We start from the raw sequence: 11,741 nt of genomic DNA on the forward strand, positions 1-11,741 counted from the left end.
GACCGAATACCTTAGGGAGTGTTCGGCGTCGCGAGTTTGGCCTTATATGCATCAGCTCTAAATCATGTCTTTGGTTGCCCGGCTCCTGTGTTTTGCTGCCTTACGTTCCGCTCTATCAGCTAAGGCGGCACCAGGAGAACTACTGTGATTGTGCCCCGGTTCGGCCAGGCGAGCACCTCAGTAGAGAAAGCCGAAAACTGACTGTCATGATATAGCGTGAGACTGGTCAACCACTCGATGACTTACCGGAATCTTTAGGATTCCTCCGCATTAACGAAGGGCCGCTTCCCGGCCAGGCACATACGCGCCCCGAGTTCGGGCGAGCGCAGGCGCCACCAGGGGCTATATAAGTAGCCTCACTGTCAAACTCCTATGGCTAAGTGAAAGTGATAAAGCATTATAGTCTGATTGCCTAGTTCGCTGCGCTATCACCTCCTTTGTAGGACCAAGACGTTGGGTCAAGTGTGAAAATGCGCCTTCTGCGAACACCCCCGCAATATTTGCGTGGGGGCTGAAGCCGATGACTGCCATCTTTCAGATTATATATACATATATCTTAAACGGCCGCACAGGAGGTGTTATAATACTTGAAGGCACAAGTATAAAAAGCTTCTACAATTTATCAAAACATTGTTTTACAATAACATATGCTATTTGAACATAACATCCTTCGAGCACTGCGTCTCTATTACACGAGCGCCTTGAAGAACTTCCTGAAAATAGTGCTCGGCGGGTACTCGGCTTTCTACCGAATCTCGGGATGCAACAGCGGTGGTCTCCATCTCCGCCCAGTATGTCTTGACACGGGCAAGAGCCATCCGTGCACCCTCTATGCACGCTGACCTCCTCATCGCATTAATATGTGGCACCGCACCAAGGAACTGCTGCACCAAGCTGAAATAACTTTTCGGCTCTGGTTTCTCCGGCCACAGATGACTCATGACACACTTCATGGCGAGTCTGGACAACCTATTCAGCTCGGCGCATTCGGCCAGACGATCGGCTACTGATAGTGGACGCTCTGGATTGTGGAACTGCGACCAGAAAAGCCTTTCCACTTCGCGATCTTCTTGATCTCGAAAGTGTTCGGCCGCATCCGCGGCACTCGCTGCCAAATCCAGATAAGTGTCCGCCGAACTCCACATCCGGTCTAAAGGAGCATGTTTAGGATCACAGACCTTCCTACGCAACATAAAGGGCTTTCCAGCCGTGATCTCCCCGACCTGACGTAGCTCCTCCTTCATAGCTCTCATCGCAGAGCGAGCATCCTTGGCATCCGTAACGGCCTTCTCGAGGCCCGTCTGTTCCGCGCGGTCTTCTTTTTCAAGAAGCTTGCAACGGTCAGCAGCACTCTTCAGCTTCACGGCCATCTCGGCCATCTCCTTCTTGCTTTGGCAGTGAGTAGCCTGTTCGGCTTTCAGCTCTTCAATTGCCTTTCCGGCAGCCACATCACTTTTCCTGGCTTGCTCCTTGGCTCGGGCAAGTTCCGCCCGAAGATTCTCCATGGCAGCAGTACCATCTGCATCAAGTACACACATTGTAAGATACTGGCACAAAGCTCCTCTTACCAGGTGCCGCCAGAGGAATTACATACCTTGTGCCTCGTCAAGCCGCTTGTTGACAAGCGCGATGTCAGCATCTGCCACGTCAAGTTGCTGCTTTAGCTCGGCAAATTCATCAGTCCGGCTGACCGCCGGACACTTCGCCACCTACGTATAAAGGCGGCATATTAGACCTGGGATTATGATCCTCTATGCGCCGTCACTTTTGACAACGCACAGAGTCTTAGGGGCTACTATCTACACAGGGCGCATCTTATTTATGCACAACTGTCACAAAAGTGTACATTATTTTACGTACCTCAAAACCCGTCAGTAAACTCCTGACGGCCTCGTGCAATCCGCTCTCCACGGATGAAATCCTCTCAAACACCATACCCATCAATGCACGGTGCTCCTCTGAGATGGACGCTCGCCCCAGCAGATCCTTCAGCTCCTCCGACCGCGCACCGGTCGGTGCCGGACTCGTCCGATGGCCCTTTTCGAAGGCCGGACGTGGAGGGCTTTGGGGGTCCAGATGACTACCTTCCGGCCCTGCCGGATTCGGAGAAACCCTCCGCGACGATACCTCAGGGTCGCCCGCCTCGCTAGGCGGTACGGCAGGGGGAGGCGTTCCACTCTCCATCATCTCCGGAAGAAGATCCCCCGAAGACGAGCTCTGCTGAGAAGGGCTGAGGTCCGAGCTACAAGGTAAATTATCGGTTACTTTTCTCCGATATAAAGCAAGGATTTCTCTCATCTCTTAAAAAGAAAGCCTCTCTCTACTTACGGCTCGGTGGAGGGCTGATCCCCTCGAGGGAATAATTCGGCCGAGGTATCCCCCAGCGCAGGACCCTCTGACCAGGATTTCTTCCCCTGCTTTGAGGCCATGGTCTCCGGGTCTTCAGAGGCGGTCCTCTTCTTCCCCTGAGGAGAGGAATTTTCGTTCCTCCCTTCCGAACAGCCTCCTTTGATGAGGTCGTAGTTTCCTTGTCTCCTCCCTTGCTTTCCTCCAAAGGCACAATCTTCAACATCCTGACTAGCACGGGATCCGGCGTGGTCTCGGGGAGGGGAGCCGGACACCTGATCAGCTTTGCTTTCGCTATCCACTCCTGTTTAAAGGACAGCTCTTTTAGGGGCAAGTTTAAGACAAATATATAGCGAGTCTGGGCACAAGGCTACTTACTTGAGTATCCGGGCGATTGCAGCTCAGACCTGCGTCCTCGGTCAAGTCCGGATACATTGCTTGTGATCCGAAGAACAATTTATACATCTCCGCGGGCGTTGCGCCCATGAAATGCTGGAGAACTCGCGGTCCCTCCGGATTGAACTACCACAAGCAAAGAGGGCAACGTTTGCTGGGCAAGGTTCGGCGGATCAGCATGACCTGCGTCACTTTGACCAGGCTGAGGTCTCTGTCTAAGAGATCTCTGATGCGGCCTTGCAACAAGGGCACGTCCTTGGATGGCCCCCAGTCTAGTCCTTTATTGACCCATGACGCTAGCTGTGGGGGGGGGGGGACTCGAGCGAAAGGCAGGTGGCGCCGCCCACTTGGTGCCCCTGGGAGCGGTGATATAGAACCACTCTCGTTGCCACAAGGTGGGATCCTCTTGAAAAGAGCCCCCGGGCCATGGAGCATCAGCATTCTTGCTTATAACAGCGCCTCCGCACTCTGCGTGCCATCCCTCGATCACCTTCGGCTCTACTTTGAAGGTCTTGAGCCATAGTCCGAAGTGAGGAGTAACACGGAGGAAGGCCTCACACACGACGATGAATGAGGAAATATGGAGGATAGACTCCGGAGCTAAGTCGTGAAATTCCAGCCCATAATAAAACATGAGCCCCCTTACGAAGGGGTCCGTCTGGAAGCCTAGCCCCCGACAGAAGTGAGACATGAACACCACGCTCTCATCAGGCTTGGGAGTAGGAATGACCTGCCCTTGAGCAGGCAACCTATGCGAGATTTCGCCGGTCAAGAACCTGGCCTCTCTCAGCTTTAGTACATCCTCCTCCATGACGGAGGAGGGCGTCCATCGGCCTTGAAGGCCGGAACCGGACATTATCGAAGGTCCAAAGCGCCTGAAATCTGGAGCCTTGGGTGTTGGAACTCGAGGCGAAAGGCGAACTCGTTTGAGATTGAAAGAAAGAACTAAGGCCTTGGTCTCTTTATAAGAGGTTGAATACCAAGGGCCCTCCCCGTAACCGTTTGGGACTCGCCTTTAATCGAGAAAACATGCCAACGGGCACGATTGAGTTACCCATGTCCGTATTGATGAGAATCCCGTAAATAAAGGGGACACGGTCTCTGCTTCGACGGGACGTGCCAAGGAAACCGCCTCGCTAAACGCGCTGAGGTGGGACGGTAAAAACGATTCGAATAAAGGCTTGGACATGGTGTGATGTCACGCTACGGAATACGTCAGCAGATTAGATTTGTGTAAATGTTATTCTCTCTATGGCAATATGTGGAAACTTATTTTGCAGAGCCGGACACTATCCTTTGTGTTCACAATCTTCTATGAAGTACTTGGAGGAGGAACCCGCCTTGCAATGCCGAAGACAATCTGCGCGCCGGACTCGTTGTCATTGAAGCCTGGTTCAGGGGCTACTGAGGGAGTCCTAGATTAGGGGGTGTCCGGATAGCCGGACTATACCTTCAGCCGGACTCCTGGACTATGAAGATACAAGATTGAAGACTTCGTCCCGTGTCTGGAGGGGACTTTCCTTGGCGTGGAAGGCAAGCTTGGCGGTGCGGATATGTAGATCTCCTACCATTGTAACCGACTCTGTGTAACCCTAACCCTCTCCGGTGTCTATATAAACCGAAGGGTTTTAGTCCGTAGGACAGAACAACAATCATACCATAGGCTAGCTTCTAGGGTTTAGCCTCCTTGATCTCATGGTAGATCTACTCTTGTACTACCCATATCATCAATATTAATCAAGCAGGAGTAGGGTTTTACCTCCATCGAGAGGGCCCGAACCTGGGTAAAAACATCGTGTCCCTTGTCTCCTGTTACCATCCGCCTAGACGCACAGTTCGGGACCCCCTACCCGAGATCCGCCGGTTTTGACACCGATAGAGCCACTCAACATTTTCATCATGGTCTTCTCCTCTCGACCCCAAAGAAAAGAAAAGAAATAAAACTATTTACACGGGAAAGCTCCCAACAAGCAAAAGAAGAACGAGAAATCTTTTTGAGTTTTGTTTTAATTACTACTAGTACAGGCATGGAAAGTAAACTAGCTAAAAGCTATAACTGATTTTTTGGTTTTTTTTCTTAAGGTTATTCAAACACGTAAGAAGAAAGCGAGAAAAAGAAATAAACTAGCATGGATAGTACAATGAAAAAGTATGAGCACCGACAACTAGCATGAGTGTGTGAACATGAATGTAATGTCGGTGAGAAATACATACTCCCCAAGCTTAGGCTTTTGGCCTAAGTTGGTCTATGCCCATGGATTAAATCTACTCCCTCCGGTGTACTGAGGAGTGTCATCTGGGTGCCACTGGTTGGTGATCTCCTCCGGATTCCACTGATAAACGGACTGTCGATAAGGGTCAAGTGGTGGTTCCGGCTCAGCCTCTGGAGCTGGTGTCAGGCTCCGGTATGCGTAAACGGCCTCCGGCAAGATGAGGTACGTGCTTGAAAATATGCTAAACTAAGAGGGTGCAGGCAAGATAATAGTCTCACTGTGAGTCTTATTAAATATAAAATTATACTTAACCATCTTCTTCTTATTTTTAACAACAAATTCATGTGCTACCATACTCTTATAATCTAGAAAAATAGGGGGAAACAACTTTTCCTCTTTCTCATAATGCCTAATAGGTATCTAAGTGTTTAGCAAGGCGTGAAGCAAAGATGCCTCCAAAGATGGGGCCCTTTGTACGGTTCAGACTTAATCGTTTAGCCATAATAGCGCCTAAACTAAAAGTGTTATCGCGAAACAAAGCATGGCAAAAAATAACAATATCAGGGGCACTAAAGTTTCCACAGTTCCTGCGACCAATTAAGCATCTACTAGCAAATATTGCAAAGTAATGTAGAACGGGAAAGTGTATGCTAGTAATTCTTGCATCGGAAACCTTCCTCGTATCCCCTACAGCGATCATATCAATAAACCCTTCCACATCACTACGATGTGGTTCCTCTATTCTGCCCTCAAAGGGTATCTTGCAAACCCCAAAAAAATCATATAGTGACATCTCCTTGACCTCATCATATAAATGAAACTGCACCGAAGGTGGTGATTTCCTAGCATGGAAATAAAAAATTTGCACAAAAATATTAGTGAGTAGGAGATACTGATCGAGCTGGTCGTGGAGGAAGTTGGTGAGGCCTGCACTCTCAGCCAAATAATAAAAATCATCATGAATCCCGGCTGCTCTCAAGAATTCATCACAGGGCCATTCACACGGCCGAACCTCCGCGGTGCGATGGAGATTATATTTGGGCTTTTTATCCTCTTCACCTTGCTTATCCTTCGAGCTTCGGCTCAAAGAGCCCCTCAAAAATCTCCTCATTATTTTCTAAAAAATTCTGAAACTTTTAGTAACTCAAAATAAAAGTGAACCAAACTCAACAAAATTGATAGCAACTACTCTCACAAGTGCCTAGAGACCATATCATGCATTAGAACTACTTGGGACCATATAAATTTGACATGCAAGCTCAAGAACAGGGTCACCTAGGCACTAAAAATTTGCAATGAATAAAGCACTAGAACAAAAACTAATTGGACCATTGGAGGAGTCACATACCAAAGAACAATCCCCCAAAGCAGTTTTTGAGTGGAGCTTTGAGCAAGGAGATCAAAAATGGCAGCAAGATGAGCTAGAACTCGTGCTTGAGCTGGTTGCTGATTTTTTTGGGAGGAATAAGGAGTGTGTGGGTGCTGGAATAAGTGGAGGGGCCACCAGGGGCCCACGAGGCAGGGGGCGCGCCCTAGGGGGGTAGGCGCGCCCTGGACCCTCGTGGCCAGGTGGTTGCCCCCTCTGGTGTGTTCTCGGTGCCAGATATTCTCAAATATTCTAGAAAAAATCATATTTCATTTTCGGGCATTTGGAGAACTTTTATTTTTGGGGGTATTTTTTATTGCAAGGATAATTCAGAAAACAGACAGAAAATACTATTTTTGCTTTATTTAATCTAAATAACAGAAACTAAAAGGAGGGTATAGAAGGTTGTGCTTTCTAACTTCATCCATCTCATGCTCATCAAAAAGGAATCCACTAACAAGGTTGATCAAGTCTTGTTAACAAACTCATTCCGAATCGCACGAAACCGGAGAATTTTCGAATAGCACTAGGTTACCTCAATGGGGATATGTACATCCCCAATAAGAAGAATATCATTTTTCTTCTTGACAGTAGGGAGAGGGAATTCAAAACCTCCAATAGTAATAGTTGGAATTTTTCCAATAGAATTTATACTGTGAACTTGAGGTTGTTTCCTCGGAAAGTGTACCATATGCTCATTACCATTAACATGAAAAGTGACATTGCCTTTGTCGCAATCAATAATAGCCCCTGCAGTATTCAAAAAAGGTCTACCAAGGATAATCGACATACTATCGTCCTCGGGAATATCAAGAATAACAAAGTTCGTTAAGATAGTAGTGTTTGCAACCACAACAGGCACATCCTCACAAATACTGACAGGTATAGCAGTTGATTTATCGGCCATTTGCAAAGATATTTCAGTAGGTGTCAACTTATTCAAATCAAGTCTACGATATAAAGAGAGAGGCATAACACTAACACCGGCTCCAAGATCACATAAAGCAGTTTTAACATAGTTTCTTTTAATGGAGCATGGTATAGTTGGTACTCCTGGATCTCCAAGTTTCTTAGGTATTCCACCCTTAAAAGTATAATTAGCAAGCATGGTGGAAATTTCAGCTTCCGATATCTTTCTTTTATTTGTAGCAATATCTTTCATGTACTTAGCATAAGGATTCATTTTAAGCATATCAGTAAAACGCATACGCAAAAAGATAGGTCTAATCATTTCAGCAAAGCGCTCAAAATCCTCATCATCCTTTTTCTTGGATGGTTTAGGAGGAAAAGGCATGGGTTTCTGAACCCATGGTTCTCTTTCTTTACCGTGCTTCCTAGCAATGAAGTCTCTTTTATCATAACATTGATTCTTTGATTGTGGGTTATCAAGATCAACAGCAGGTTCAATCTCTACCTCATTGTTATTGCTAGGTTGAGCATCAACATGAACATCATCATTAACATCATCACTAGGTTCATGTTAATTACCAGATTGTGTTTCAGCATCAGAAATAGAAATATCATTGGGATTCTCAGGTGTGTCTACAACAGGTTCACTAGAAGCATGCAAAGTCCTATCATTTTTCTTTTTCTTCTTTTTAGAAGGACTAGGTGCATCAGCATTATTTCTCTGAGAATCTTGCTCAATTCTCTTAGGGTGGCCCTCAGGATACACAGGTTCCTGAGTCATTTTACCCCCTCTAGTCATAACTCTAACAGCATTATCACTTTTCTTATCATTTAATTCATTGAGCAAATCATTTTGTGCTTTAAGCACTTGTTCTACTTGAGTGGTAACCATAGAAGCATATTTACTAATAAGTTTAAGTTCACCTTTAACTCTAGACATACAATCACTCAAGTGTTCAATCATATAAGCATTTCTTTTCAATTCCCTACCAACATAAGCATTGAAGTTTTCTTGTTTAGCCATAAAGTCATCAAACTCATCCAAGCATTGGCTATCAAACTTAGTAGACGGGATTTCAGCTTTATCATATCTATAGAGAGAATTTACCTTTACTACCTGTGTCAGGTTATCAAGACCATGTATTTCTTCAATAGGTGGTATATTAAGGCCATGTATTTCTTCAACAGGAGGTAAATTCTTAACATCTTCGGCTTTAATACCCTTTTCTTTCATAGATTTCTTTGCCTCTTGCATATCTTCAGGACTGAGAAATAGAACACCCCTTTTCTTCGGAGTTGGCTTAGGAGTTGGTTCGGGAAGTGTCCAATTGTTTTCATTAGTCAAAATATTATTCAATAGCAATTCAGCTTGATCAACTGTTCTTTCCCTGAAAACACAACCATCACAACTATCCAGGTGGTCTCTGGAAGCATCGGTTAGTCCATTATAAAAGATATCAAGTATTTCATTTTTCTTGAGAGGATGATCAGGCAAGGCATTAAGTAATTGGAGAAGCCTCCCCCAAGCTTGTGGGAGACTCTCTTCTTCAATTTGCACAAAATTATATATTTCCCTTAAGGCAGCTTGTTTCTTATGAGCGGGGAAATATTTAGCAGAAAAGTAATAAATCATATCCTAGGGACTACATACACAAGCAGGATCAAGAGAATTAAACCATATTTTAGCATCACCCTTTAATGAGAATGGAAATAACTTAAGGATATAGTAGTAACGAATTTTCTTATCATTAGTGAATAGGGTGGGTATATCATTTAACTTAGTAAGATGTGCCACAACAGTTCAGATTCATAGCCATAAAAAGGATCAGATTCAACCAAAGTAATTATCTCAGGATCGACAGAGAAATCATAATCCTTATCAGTAACACAGATAAGTGAAGTAGCAAAAGCAGGGTCATATTTCATTCTAGCATTCAGAGACTTTTCTTTTAGCTTAGCTAATAATTTCTTAAGATCAGATCTATCATTGCAAGCAAGAAAATCTCTAACATAACCCTCAGGCACAACAGGCAATTCATATCTAGGGGGAGAATCTTCATCATCACTTTCGTCAGTATTATCAGTTTCAATAATTTCATTCTCTCTAGCCCTAGCAAGTTGTTCATTAAGAAATTCACCTAATGGCACAGTATTATCAAGCATAGAAGTAGTTTGATCATAAGCATCACGCATAGCAGAAGTGGCATCATCAATAACATGAGACATATCAGAATTAATGGCAGAAGCAGGTTTAGGTGTCGCAAGTTTACTCAAAACAGAAGAAGAATCAAGTGCAAAGCTAGATGGTAGTTCCTTACCTCCCCTCGTAGTTGAGGGATAAATCTTGGTTTTCTCGTCTTTCAAGTTCCTCATAGTGATTGGCAGATATAAATCCCAAGTAACTCAAAGAATAGAGCTATGCTCCCCGGCAACGGCGCCAGAAAATAGTCTTGATAACCCACAAGTATAGGGGACCGCAACAGTTTTCGAGGGTAGAGTATTCAACCCAAATTTATTGATTCGACACAAGGGGAGCCAAAGAATATTCTCAAGTATTAGCAGTTGAGTTGTCAATTCAACCACACCTGGATAACTTAATATCTACAGCAAAGTAGTATGGAATTAACGGTAACGGTAGCAAAAGTAACAGTAGCAGTTTTGTAGTAATTGTAACAGCAGCAACGGTAAAGTAACTAAGCAAAGAAAGCTTGTAGGCATTGGATCAGTGATGGATAATTATGTCGGATGTGATTCCTCATGCAATAGTTATAACATAGGGTGACACAGAACTAGCTCCAGTTCATCAATGTAATGTAGGCATGTATTCCGAATATAGTCATACGTGCTTATGGAAAAGAACTTGCATGACATCTTTTGTCCTACCCTCCCGTGGCAGCGGGGTCCTATTGGAAACTAAGGGATATTAAGGCCTCCTTTTAATAGAGTACCGGACCAAAGCATTAACACTTAGTGAATACATGAACTCCTCAAACTACGGTCATCACCGGGAGTGGCCCTGGTTATTGTCACTTGGGGGTTGCCGGATCATAACACATAGTAGGTGACTATTGACTTGCAAGATAGGATCAAGAACTCACATATATTCATGAAAACATAATAGGTTCAGATCTGAAATCATGGCACTCGGGCCCTAGTGACAAGCATTAAGCATAGCAAAGTCATAGCAACATGAATCTTAGAACATAATGGATACTAGGGATCAAACCCTAACAAAACTAACTCGATTACATGGTAAATCTCATCCAACCCATCACCGTCCAGCAAGCCTACGATGGAATTACTCACGCACCGCGGTGAGCATCATGAAATTGGTGATGGAGGAAGGTTGATGATGACAACGGCGACGGATTCCCCTCTCTGGAGCCCCAAACGGACTCCAGATCAGCCCTCCCGAGAGAGATTAGGGCTTGGCGGCGGCTCCATTTCGTAAAACGCGATGAATCCTTCTCTCTAATTTTTTTCTCCCCGAACGTGAATATATAGAGTTGGAGTTGAGGTCGGTGGAGCATCAGGGGGCCCACGAGGCAAGGGGCGCACCCAGGGGGGTAGGCGCGCCCCCCACCCTCATGGAAAGGGTGTGGGCCCCCTGGCCTTGATTCTTTTCCAGTATTTTTTATTAATTCCAAAAATATTCTCCGTGGAGTTTCAGTTCATTTCGAAAACTTTGATTTCTGCACAAAAATAACACCATGGCAATTCTGCTGAAGACAGCTTCACTCCGGGTTAGTTCCATTCAAATCATGCAAGTTAGAGTCCAAAACAAGGGCAAAAGTGTTTGGAAAAGTAGATACGATGGAGATGTATCAATATGGTACCCAGACATTCTGAGTATGTGCTCACTAACAGAACTGTTCTCCTCCATATTGCAGCTATAGAACTTGTTGGGGACTTCATATCTCTCAACTCGAGCATTTGCTTGAAATATTAATTTCAACTCCTGGAACATCTCATATGGTCCATGACGTTCAAAACGTCTTTGAAGTCCTGATTCTAAGCCGTAAAGTATGGCACACTGAACTAACGAGTAGTCATTAGATCGAGCTTGCCAGACGTTCACAACGTCAGCTTCTGCTCCTGCAGCAGGCCTTTCACCCATCGGCACATCAAGGACATAATTCTTTTGTGCAGCAATGAGGATAATCCTCAAGTTATGGACCCAGTCCGTGTAGTTGCTACCATCATCTTTCAACTTAGCTTTCTCTAGGAACGCATTAAAATTTAAGGGAACGGTAGCACGGGCCATTGATCTACAACATAGATATGCAAAAAACTATCAGGACTAAGTTCATGATAAAGTAAGTTCAATTAATCATATTACTTAAGAACTCCCACTTAGATAGACATCCCTCAAGTCATCTAAATGATATGTGATCCAAACCAACTAAACCATGTCTGATCATCACGTGAGATGGAGTAGTCATCAATGTTGAACATTTCTATGTTGATCATATCCACTATATGATTCACGTTCGACCTTTCAGTCTCCAGTG

Source organism: Triticum urartu, chromosome 3A, assembly GCF_056163025.1.
Source record: "Triticum urartu cultivar PI428250 chromosome 3A, HENAU_Tu73, whole genome shotgun sequence".
Classification (NCBI taxonomy): Eukaryota; Viridiplantae; Streptophyta; class Magnoliopsida; order Poales; family Poaceae; genus Triticum; species Triticum urartu.